The sequence below is a fragment of the Pinus tabuliformis genome, chromosome 4_1 (assembly GCF_031772625.1).
Source record: "Pinus tabuliformis cultivar Carrire ecotype Pingquan chromosome 4_1, CPIR1, whole genome shotgun sequence".
Classification (NCBI taxonomy): domain Eukaryota; kingdom Viridiplantae; phylum Streptophyta; class Pinopsida; order Pinales; family Pinaceae; genus Pinus; species Pinus tabuliformis.
The window spans coordinates 57,145,233-57,157,288 of record NC_142303.1 but is presented as its reverse complement, the minus strand read 5'-3'; the positions used below and the strand labels follow the sequence as shown (position 1 = coordinate 57,157,288).

The 12,056-nt window shown below is 37.1% G+C and overlaps 1 pseudogene; it reads left to right on the top strand.

The window, feature by feature from the left end:
* The first annotated feature begins 236 nt into the window (after positions 1–236).
* Positions 237–7,313, top strand: LOC149174146 (E3 ubiquitin-protein ligase APD2-like; annotated as a pseudogene).
* The last annotated feature ends 4,743 nt before the right edge of the window (positions 7,314–12,056 follow it).

The window sequence follows — 12,056 nt, the reverse complement described above, 5'->3', positions numbered from 1 at the left end:
CCCCTTGGTGTCATTAAGGAGATGGTAGATTGGATTTTTTTTCATTTTGCATGTTGCTCAAAATCCCATTCCAAGCAAGAAATTGTGTTCTACCCATCAAGAGATTTCCAACAACTATAATTTTGTTAAATTTCGAGATGGGAATGAGAACTTAAGGCTTCTCAAGGTCCTCGTCAAAATCGTCCAATGTCGATGGACCATTGTGCCAAGTGTAGATGGACTATTCGTCAAGTACCATGGGAAGAAATTCATTGAGCATGTATGCAATACATGCCGAGCGTCAATGGAAACAAATTCACCAAGTGTTGATGGAGTATTCAGTCAAGTGCCAAGGATCTATTTCGCTGAGCCCCAATGAACTATTCCGTCGAGTGATTGAAGAGTTCTTCATGAGGTTGAAGGATGTGAGTGCTAATAAGGTAAGTCTCAACCGAGCTTAGAAGGTTAGGTTTTTGGTCAATTGTTAAAGGGGAAGGGGTTGTGAGCGCTAAAAGAGATCCAAATGTCGATGACAAGTTTTGTTAAGGCATTGAGAGATGAGTTTAAATTGAGTACCAAGAATGTTAATTGGATTATCCCTTCTATTGGCTAGGAGTTTAGACTCTATAGATCTACCCAAGATCTATATAGATAGATGGGTGAACCATGGGATACATTCCCCTAGATCTAGACTATGCTAATCATTAATAGATTGAAGGATGGATATGTAGCTTGCATGCCAATACCCATGAATTTTGATGTAGATCATAGATGGTGTAGTTGTTGAGAATCCTACTCTAGATCCTAAAGATTTTGTTCTAGTTGCTGACACTTACATCCTTCACATATCACAAACAAGGAATCCAAATCTACTCCAGACCCTAAAGATCTTGTTCTAGTTGCTGACACCTACATCCTTCACACATCACAAACAAGGAAGCCAAATCTACTCTCCTATTAAAGTTATACTAGAGTATTCACTAGATCGAAGTTAGATTTCCCAAGTAAATCCAAATCCAATCAAATGCATTTAAATGACTAGAAAAGTTTGGGGGAAATATACTAAAATCCACATTAAAGAAGATAGAATGTTTAAAATAGTTTACTTTTGATGCAAACATTTTGTTCTATTACCTTGGTATTGACCACTCCTTGGTTGATAATTCAAAGTCAAGCTCACTTGGACATGCAAAGAGACTTCTCTTGAGAATTTCACTAGAATTTACTTGTAATCTTTCTGTCTATATCCCCTTTTCCCTTAGGAAGGGTCTCTTTATGTAGGCTTCTTAAGGAGATGGGAGTATGTATTTGGATAGCCAAGGCCAAGAGAATATAGTTTTAGGCATCACTAGACTCTTGGCAAGTCATCACCTTCAAGGCCAAATTGATCTCCTTGGGAAATAAGCTTTTCTAGAAGAGTGACCCTTCATCACTTTATTGTAGAGCATCTGAAGTGATAGAGGTAACTTCGTCTTTCATTGTACATTGCAGTGGAGGTTGTATCGCTCCATTGCAAGCTAGTTAGTCTAATGGAGCACTAAATATTGTCTTCCTAGGGTTAGGAAAAGGGTATTTTAGCCTTCCAACTAAGGTAAGTTGAGTATGGTTTCTCCTCATCTCTAGGGTGTCAAACAAGATTATAATAGATGCCACCTAATGTGTGACGTCATAAGAGAAAATGATGGCCCAAATACATTACAATATGGTGAAGTATTGTAAGGAAGGAGTCAAGAACCATGGAACTAGTTAGGACTTGCAAGACATCCAAGTAATTAATCATATAGATCATCCTTGAGCTAGGCATGCCCATGCTTGGTACAAGAGATAATTGAACATGGCCACCAATATAATACACTACAGATCCATGACATGAAATGCTGATACGTGGCCACAAAGGAATACATTGTAGATCCATGTTGTCAATAAAAATATCATAGCCATGAGCAAATACAATGTGGATCTATGTCATAGTATACACCCGTAACACATAAGACACAAAATAAGAGTTCCCTTGAGTGGTATCAAAGTACATAAGATGGTAAAATACCCCATTACAACTTGGGATGGATAGCACGTATGAGTGAGATGCCCCCCAAACCCAAGGTCTTTGTCCCAACCTCGATGGTACGAGTCTACATCATGTGAATAGATGAGTTGATATCAAGCATGGTAGGAATCATCTGATTATTAATCTTTGAATTATATCATTAACAAACATTGAGGGGATCTACCAATGATGAAAATGGAACCTAAAGTACTTAGCATAATTCGACGAGCATGGATAGATGAGTTGATATCAAACACTCATGGACTCAACTAATAAGAGATCAATGATGAAAATTCATTGTCATTCATGAAGATGCTTTCCACCAAGGACTGCAAGCTCCAAGGCAGTACTAGTTTCAAGATCCCTTTCCTAGATAATGAGTTGACACCAAGAAGAACAAATTTGTAAAGTGAAGGCCTTGATGTATTCCCCATCAATCAAAATAGTACAAATAAGAGTTGTTGTGAAGAGATGAAGTCACAAAGCACAACTAACACAAGGATAGTCGACACAAAAGGTCAATAAGGCTGCAACTTGTTAACTGAGGTTTAGAATTCCCTTGGACATAGTTGACATGACACAAGAATGACTTAGTAGAATTGACTCATGAGTACTGTGTGATAGGATGCAACAATGCAGGAGGCATTGAAGCATGCTCCATACTAATGAGAAAAGCAACCTACCAAGGAGTATATGTCTCATATGCATGCTACAAACTTAGGAAAGTTATAACCTAATTGTAAGGCAATGATGCAAATAGGTACCATGTCCAAAATCCATGTGATAGAGGATTTCTTCATGTGGACTCTAGTAAATTCCCCATTTATTTCTTTTGTACATCTTCATAGATTAGTGGGCACAAAAGATGATGATAATAAGCTCAATGGTGTCTTTTTCGTGTAGTTTTAATGGGCTCGAAAAAGAGATAAAAGTGTCCTCAATATTCTTATTGTTTTAATGAGCGAGAAAAATGGAGAAGAACAAGCTTGTCATATTTCATTGTTTAAAAAGAATGAGAAGATCGCAAAGGAAGCTCGTCTTGAAGAAAATAGTGGTATAAACAGATACCCTCTAGTTCTTGAGTGGTGGAAGTGCTCTAAGCAAGAAAAAAGCAAGGAGGATGGCAAGGTAGATTTGTTGAGTACACACTTATACTGAGGATGTGGGTGATTCAGTATAAGATAATGTTTACTTATTTAAACATTAATGAACAATAAGAGAACGATCGCATAAGAGATCTATCAATTGTAGAACATGGAACACAACATTTGTGTGGAAAATTTCTAGGCAGAAAACTTCAAATTTTTTTTTTTATAATTATTTGGAGGCACCAACCTACCATTACAAATTTTTTTAGGCACCAACCTACTGGATACACCAACCCCCACTGTTGTAAATATTCATAGGTACCAACTCACTAAAAACACCAATACCCACTACTAGAAATATTTGTAGGCACCAACCTCCTAGGATACGAATCCCTACTACAACAAATATTTGTAAGTGTCAATCAATTCAATTGCATTAGAATTCCATTACATTTAGTTCATCAATTTGGGTTGGTAATCTTGTGAATCGTAAGGCACAATATATGTTAGGCCTTAGCTTTTAACATTTTAATCAATGCAAAAATTGACAAAAAGAAATGTTGAGGCAAGTGCCATAGATTACATAGGGTTCCGTCCTTGTGATTCAACTGAGCTAATCTATTCAACAAAATCTTAACTGTGAAATCGATCATCAATGTATAATGGTTTATTTAAGACAAGTGCCATAGGTTACACAAGGTTCTGCATAGGAAGGTTACACGTGGCTCTATCCTTATGGTTCAACTAAACAATCATATACAAACGATTTAAAAGAAATAAGATATATTTGTGTTAAACAATGATGTGATCACTTCAACTAATGTAATAAATTGTAATCAAATCTAGTTTACAAGTAAATGAAATTCAATCTATAATGAAAGTGTTGTAGTTGCTACAACACCACCCAAAATGTTAGCCTATATATCCAAAATTTTTGGGCCCCCCTGCACTTTTCAAGGTCTTAACAAATATCCCTTTGGCTTGAACTGGTCAAAACCCCTTTTATTTTTTCAATTATCATCAAGCCACTGGATTGCTTATATTTTCGTGAGGCATATTGTTATGTCTGCCAGCCTTGCTTCTACCTCATTCCCATTTCCTGGATACATTAGGGCTTATAGTATTTGTGTACAATTAATGTTGCAAAGGGCCTTTCAACACTATTCCTCTATTCATGATTGTGTAAATAAAGGGTGCTTTGTTTTAAGAAGCAACACTTATGCATGTCCTTACGTGTTCAGGTATGGTACATTTGTAAGGGCCCATGGGATGAAGAAGATTGCATTCTCTTTACTCTGCTGCGAAGGCTGAAAGTTCCTTATTTCCCATATGGATCCCTCTAGGTGTTGTATGGCTTGTATGGCTTTGAACCTTTGAGAATGAGGCTCAACTATTCCTGGCTTCCAAAAACAAATAGATTGTTTTTTCAAGGAGTCTCTATATACGACATCGTGAACCAGCTCTAGGGACCATACCTCATGGGTTACAAAATCAGCCTTCACTTCATGATGAAGAGGAATGGACTGTAAATCATCAAGTTACCTTGCCAACATTGTACCATAAGGAATGGTATTTATGACTCGATAAGCAATATGAACTGAAACTGAAGTAAAACGTGCTATAGATTTCCCACTTGTTCCTTGTTATTTCTTAAGGCAAAGAGAATTACATGAAGTGGATCTAGGATAAAGGTAATCCTGATTGGTGTCTTGTGTGGAGACCTGTTCATGGCCATGGTCATATTGCTTTTAAAAACAAAAACAAAAACTGAGGATGATTCTTGTTACATTGTCATAGAAAATATTCACCAAACAAGCATGGGAATGCTGTTGAAGACTGTAATCGAGGCCAAAGTTACAAAACAAACTAGGTTGCTTTTGGTGTCTCTTGGATGCAAAACCATGTACAATTGGTTTATCACTCAAAGGGTCTGAAGTTGGCCTTTTGACAACTCCCAATAAGCCACAGGAAAGTGCATATAATTGGTACAAGACTGTCTCATACAACACTTGTTGGGCAATGTGCATAATCATATATGGTGTATGAAGTTTAATGTTAGTGTCAATCTACAACTTCCAAAATAATTTTGTTTTAGAGTTGCGCCCACAAGTTTACAAACTCGCATTACCACTTACTATGGAGTAGCACTGGCGGTTGGAAACTTATGCCCCTATGATGAGTCAAATATTAATCCTTCGAGAATTGACTGGGTGAGCGTACAAATACCTGAAGGAAATCCCTGTACCATTGTTAATTTTAGGTATGTTCTATGCTAGAGCAATTTATTTAATTTTTCACAGTTAGCAATCACATCAACATTAAAGTAAACTACAGATAGAACATAAATATAAATCGCAGAAGACAAGCCAAGAAAAGACGACACAAGATATGGCGCCAGCCAAGGACAAACCCCAATGTGGGGAAACCCTTGATCAATTCTTCTTTTATGTTCTTCAAAGTTCAGTAGAGAAAGTGAGAGAGATAGTACATTTACAATAGAAGTCAATATTTTGACTTTTGATATTGAATGAGATCAGTTGAAGACATATTTGTTCAACTGATTCTCTAAGGTGACTCCTTCACCTATCATGGTGCTGCCTTTTGTCCATTTGCTGCACATAACTGTGTGACACCTTGCTGTACTGTCATAGTGTTGAACCTTGATGACTGAGCTGCTCTCATCTGCTCTCATCATCATGCTGCTCATTATTTATCATGCCCATTGTGCCGCATCTTCTATCATTATGCAACCCTATTCATCATCATTCATCACTGCTTTGATGAGAGGATTATACACCATGACTGTTCCTAGAGGTTGAGATGATCTTTGTACCTTGAGATCATGACTGCACCTTTACTGTATTGTAAGATTATGATCCTGTCTCTTACCTTTGATGAGACTGACACTCTTCGCAGAGGTGATCACTATCACTGCATATAGGTACATCATCTAATACTTCAAGTCACTGCTGTACAAGATGTATGTCACCAAGATCTATATAATGAGATCTTCTTCATCCAACCGAAACCAAAATCAACGTTTATAGCTGTTGTGATCATAGCACATCAAGACTGCTGCAAGTATGCCGAGGGTTTCTATTATCATGTAGACTACCAACATGAGTTATTTATGCCTCGTCTATCCGAGATAGATGTGCCCAGATCACATACATTCTTGTCTGCTACACAGTTACGCTGAGTCTGTGGCTATGCTTGACTGCGGTTATGACTGTGTATAAATATCTCTGTGCTCTGCGTATAAATGTCTTTATGAACAACGTATAAAGTGTCATATGAACAATGTATAAAGGTATCACATGAACAACGTATAAAATGTCACCATGACTGCGTATGATCAGCTACTGCGACTAGGTGTCTTCCTCACTGTGGCTACTGCGGCTAGGTGTCTTCCTCTCTGCGGCTACTGTGGCTAGGTGTCTTCCTCTATGCGGCTACTGTGGCTAGGGCATCACTGTGGCCTTTTTACCCTTACTGCATCTCCATTACCATGACTGCGGCTTCGTTACCCTTACTGCAGTTATGGATAGACTTCTCTACGGTTGTGGATTAACCCTTCCTCTTGCTGCATATAGACTTCTCCATGACCGTTTCTAGGGCTTCTGCTTTTTAGATCTAGGGCATCATTCGTACATAGGCCATCGTATTATTTATGTGTCTCTCCTTCACTAAAAACCCAAGACATGGAGAGGAGGAGATCACATGAAGAATGTGTCTCTTTGACTTCAAGTCCTCACCTATTTATACTAAAACGTAGATGATGAATAGACATGACTATTGGGCTTCTGAGCCTACACAAGTTGTTGGCCGACTTGACAATTTGTTTTATCATACAAATAAATTCATAACTCCATGAATACTTATCGGAATCGGATGATCTTTAGATAGATCCTACACCTCTCGATGAGAGGGATCCAATAAAAATATCAACTGCTATAAATAAGATGACCCACATGGAGTTTTGCCCTAGTTGCCAATTTTAACAACCATCTATTTAGAGGATATATATATATATATATATATATATATATATATATATATATATATATATATAATAATAAAAAAATAATTTCGAACTATGCGTCCATTGCGCAACATGTTATAACTATGGCCTCATGATAAAAGAGATATGTCTGGACTTCCCCATCTATAGGCAACCTATTCAACATAATTATTGGTGAGAAATCATGGTTTTGAAAACCAATTTGAGGTTGGAGCTAACTACAACCTGATTGAGGAGAAATAGGAATTGTTGCATGTATTTAAGAAGGTTAATCACATTACATTTCACCCTCCTCTATCGCTTCTCTACCTCTTTGTATCATGAGTTGCGACCAAGGCAATAGAGATTATCCTTGAATCACAATTCACAAAATCAATACCCAATAACTTACCAACTATCTGCTAAATTTGCGACCTCTGACTTGCTCCCTTCCTCACCGCATTTTGGAAGTGCGACATAAACTCATCGCATGCGGTTAAATTTTATCGCATCTCTTAATGTGAAATTAGAGCTAGGATTTACGTTAGCGACCTTCCCTCACACACTATCATTATTTGTTTGTCTTATGCTCAGGCACATAATCATTTCATCTACCCTACTCAAAAATACGTATTCCTCTCATGTGCATTTCCTCTAGACCCTCTGATGCAGGAGCATGAGGCTTGAAGACAAAAGGCTTCGAATTTTATTCCAAAAATAAAAAAAAAAATTACAAGAAAAGGAGTGGGATCCTTTAGCGATCACTTTACAAAGCTTTCTAGATAGGATTTGAGCTAGAATATAGGGATTTGGATTATCTTGTAATTAATTCAAGTAGTTAGGCTTAGTTGAGATTCTCGAGGAGAATATCATGCAGATTAGATAGGATTAGGCTGTGTCGATCCATTGATTGAGGATCTGGTTGTTGTATGTACAGCTATTTATGTAAGTTTTGAATTAATGTAAAGGGATTTGCTTGGATTTGGCTGTAGAGGATTATACTGTAAAATTTGTAATTTCTCTGTGTCTATGTGTATTTCTGTGTATGAATGGTCAATCCCGGAGGTTTGAAGTTCCTTCGAAATATTTCTGAATGTTGTTGATTTCTAGTTTAGCCTCTCTAAAACTAGAGTTTTGTGGAATTTTGTGTTGTCGCATCTAAGTTTTTACTCACTGCGCATATAAATAAATCGAATGTATTTCGAACCCACAGAGATTAATTAGCGATACCCTGAATATGATATATAAGAGTTAAACTTGGCGGAAGTGCAAATCCTTGGTAGAACGAAGAAAACCCCGACAAAACTCGTGAGAACTCCAGGAGAATATCTGAATTGTACGATCGATAGGCAACATATCTAACGGTGATCGCGTGCTAATAAGCGCGGACGTTAATTCCAAAAATGGACGCAATAAATTATAAAACTGAGTTAATACCTCAGTTAATCGTGACCGTTCGCTTGAAGGAGTCAGATCCGATGGTAATCGTGTCGAAAAATGCATAGAGTTTAATCTAGATTTCGGACGCGATATGTTATGAACTGTGGTTTAATCCTTTGAGTTCCGGATCAATCGTAACCGTTCATTGTGAATGAATGAGATCCGACGGATATCGCTTCAGGATATGCACGCGGATCAACTTAAGTTTTGGACCCGAGAAGGCTGTAACCTGCAGTGTTATTTATTTTCGGTTCCGTGGGAAAAGTGAAGATTTGCCATATTATGGGTAAATTAACCAGTTCTACTATTTTAGCAGAATATCTAAAATTAGACGTTGATGACTGATTTTCCAAAGGAAACCATACAAGAAGTCCCGCCTGAACTTGAAGAGATCGTTTTTGGTTTTGAACGATTATCCTTAACACCTGCAACCAACCCACCATTAGTGGTATCAGAGAAGCTTTTTGACACTGATTAGGATCTCATAGATCAGATAAAGAAATCCAATATGGCTTTCAGAGTTAGAGGAAGATGTGGTGGTGGTTGAAGAAGAGGAAGACCAGTTGCAAATGCTGAAGTGTTGGAAGCTATGCAACAGATGCAAGCTATATTAGAAGCAGTGGAAATGAGAAATCAAAGAGATGGAGATGTTAGTGAGCCTGAAGTTGAAGATGCAGAAGAAGAGGAACCTACAAAAGTTATTCCTGAAATGAGATTCTTTAAATCAGTGTTAGGATCCACATCTAAACCCAGACTTGAGGGTACAATTTATACAGGAGGTTTAAACCCTGAGGAGTTGATACACTGGATTAATAGCATGGATAAATTCTTTGATTATGAAGAAATGGAAGAAGGAAAGAGAGTGAAATTTACTGTCACAAAATTGAAAGGACATGCAACACTTTGGTGGGATGGAGTGCAGGCAGAAAGAAAAAGACTTGGTAAGCAACCAATTAAAAATTGGAACAGGATGGTGGCAAAGTTGAGAGGTAAGTTTTTTCCAAGTGATTATCAACAATCATTATTTAGACAGATGCAGAATCTTAGACAGAGGTCTTTGACAGTGAAAGAATACACAGAGGAATTTTACAAAGTGAGCATAAGAGATGGACAAATTCAAGATACAAATGAGAAGGTTGCAAGATATATAAATGGTCTCAGAATGGAGATCCAAGATGAGATAAGTTTGTTGTCTCCTAAAACAGTAGAAGAGGCTTATCAGATGGTATTGAAGGCTGAAGAAAAACTCATGAGGAAGCAATCTGCCAGAAGTAGAGGTACTTTCCGAGGAAGGGGAAGTCAAGGTGGTAGAGGAAGATCTACAACACCTAGAGATGGAGCTAGTAGCAGCTCGAGTCAGCATACACCCACAAAAGGTGATGCAAGTGGCAGAAGGAGTTTTTTCAGAGGAAGAGGAGGCAGAGGCAGAGGAAGAGAAATCAGATGTTACAGATGTAATAAGCTGGGACACAGAGCCTATGAGTGCCTAGAAAATGCAGGAACAAATCAGAGGAATGTAATTGTTGCTCAGACTGAAGAAGAAGCAGTAAAGGTGCCAGAAGAAGAAAATGTACCAGAGAAAGGGGAATTTTTGGTAGTTAACAAAGTTTTGTTAAATCTAGCAAAGGAAGTTGTTGAATCAGTACAGAGAAAGACTTTGTTCAGGACTATGTGCAAGGTTCAAGGAAAATGCTGTCAAATGAAAATTGATAATGGTAGAACCGATAATTTGGTCTCTACAGAAGTGGTGGAGAAGTTGAAATTAAAGACAAAGAAACATCCAATACCTTACAAGGTGTCATGGCTTCAAAAAGGACATCAGTTGTTAGTGAATGAACAGTGTGAAGTGGAGTTGCAGTTGGGCAAATACAAAGACAAAATTCTGTGTGATGTGATGCCTATGGATGTGTGTCACATATTGTTGGGAAGACCTTGGCAGTATGACAGAGGAGCTATGCATGATGGGAAAAAGAAAACATGTAAATTTGGTAAAGATGATGTTAATCATGCATTGCTGCCTATGGAAGAAGAGGATGCATCAAGAAAATCTGATCCAAAGACCCTACTGCTTAGTGTAAAAGAATATTTGCAGCAGATTGAAGAGGATGAGGTAATTTTTGCATTGATTTGCAAACCCAAGGTAATAATTACTTCCACTAAGATTTCTGATTTTCCAAGTGAAATTCAAGAGATGCTGGAGAATTATTGTGATATCATCGTAGATGATTTTCCTAATGAGTTACCACCCATTAGAAAAATCAGTCATCATATAGATTTGATTCCAGGAGTAGATCTTCCAAATAAAGCAGCTTACAGGATGACTCCCACAGAAAATGAAGAAATCAGAAAACAGGTTTAGGAACTATTAGATAAAGGACTGATTAGAGAGAGTTTGAGTCCTTGTGTAGTGCCAACAGTGTTGAGCCCAAAAAAAGATGGAGGCTAGAGAATTTGCACTGATTCAAGAGCAATCAACAAAATAACAACCATGTACAGATTTCCTTTACCTATAATTGAATATTTGATGGATTGTTAAAGTGGAGCAAGATACTTTACAAAGCTAGATTTAAAAAGTGGTTATTTTCAAATAAGGATTAGAGAAGGTGATGAATGGAAAACTGCTTTTAAAACAAATGAAGGACAATATGAATGGATGGTAATGCCTTTTGGGTTATCAAATGTTCCTAGTACATTTACGAGGCTTATGAATGAAGTTCTGAAAGAATTTATTGGTAAATTTGTAATAGTATATATGGATGATATATTAGTTTACAACAGATCTAAAGAGGAACATATGAGACATCTGAGTTATGTCTTACAGAAGCTGCAACAAGAAAAGTTACTGCTAAATTTAAAGAAATGTTCATTCATGAAGGAAGAGTTGGTATATTTGGGCTTTTTTGTTTCTGCTGATGGATTAAAGATGGATCCAGAGAAGATAAAGGCAATCATAGAGTGGCCTTCACCAAAAAGCGTTTTTGAAGTAAGAAGTTTTCATGGTCTTGCTATTTTTTATAGAAAATTCATAAGGAATTTTAGTAAGATCAATGCTACTATTATTAATACTATAAAGAAGGATAAACAACCATTTAAATGGACTGCTGAAGCAAAAAAGAACTTTCAGCTGTTGAAAAGGAAGATCACTGAGAAACCTATTTTAATTTTGCCTGATTTTAACAAACCTTTTCAAGTGAAATGTGATGCTAGTGGAGAAGCTATTGGCGGTGTTTTAAGTCAGGAAGACAAGCATGTAGCTTATTTCAGTGAAAAATTGAATGAATCAAAGAAGAAATATTCTTCTTATGATAAGGAATTTTATGCAATTGTACAATCATTGAAGAAGTGGAGACATTACTTGATGTCTAAAGAGTTTATACTTTATTCAGACAATCATGCATTGCAGTACATTATGCAACAACCAAAGCTTAGTCAAAAACATGCAAAATGGATAGAATATCTTCAAAGTTTTAATTTTGTATTAAAACATATAAATGGCCAATCA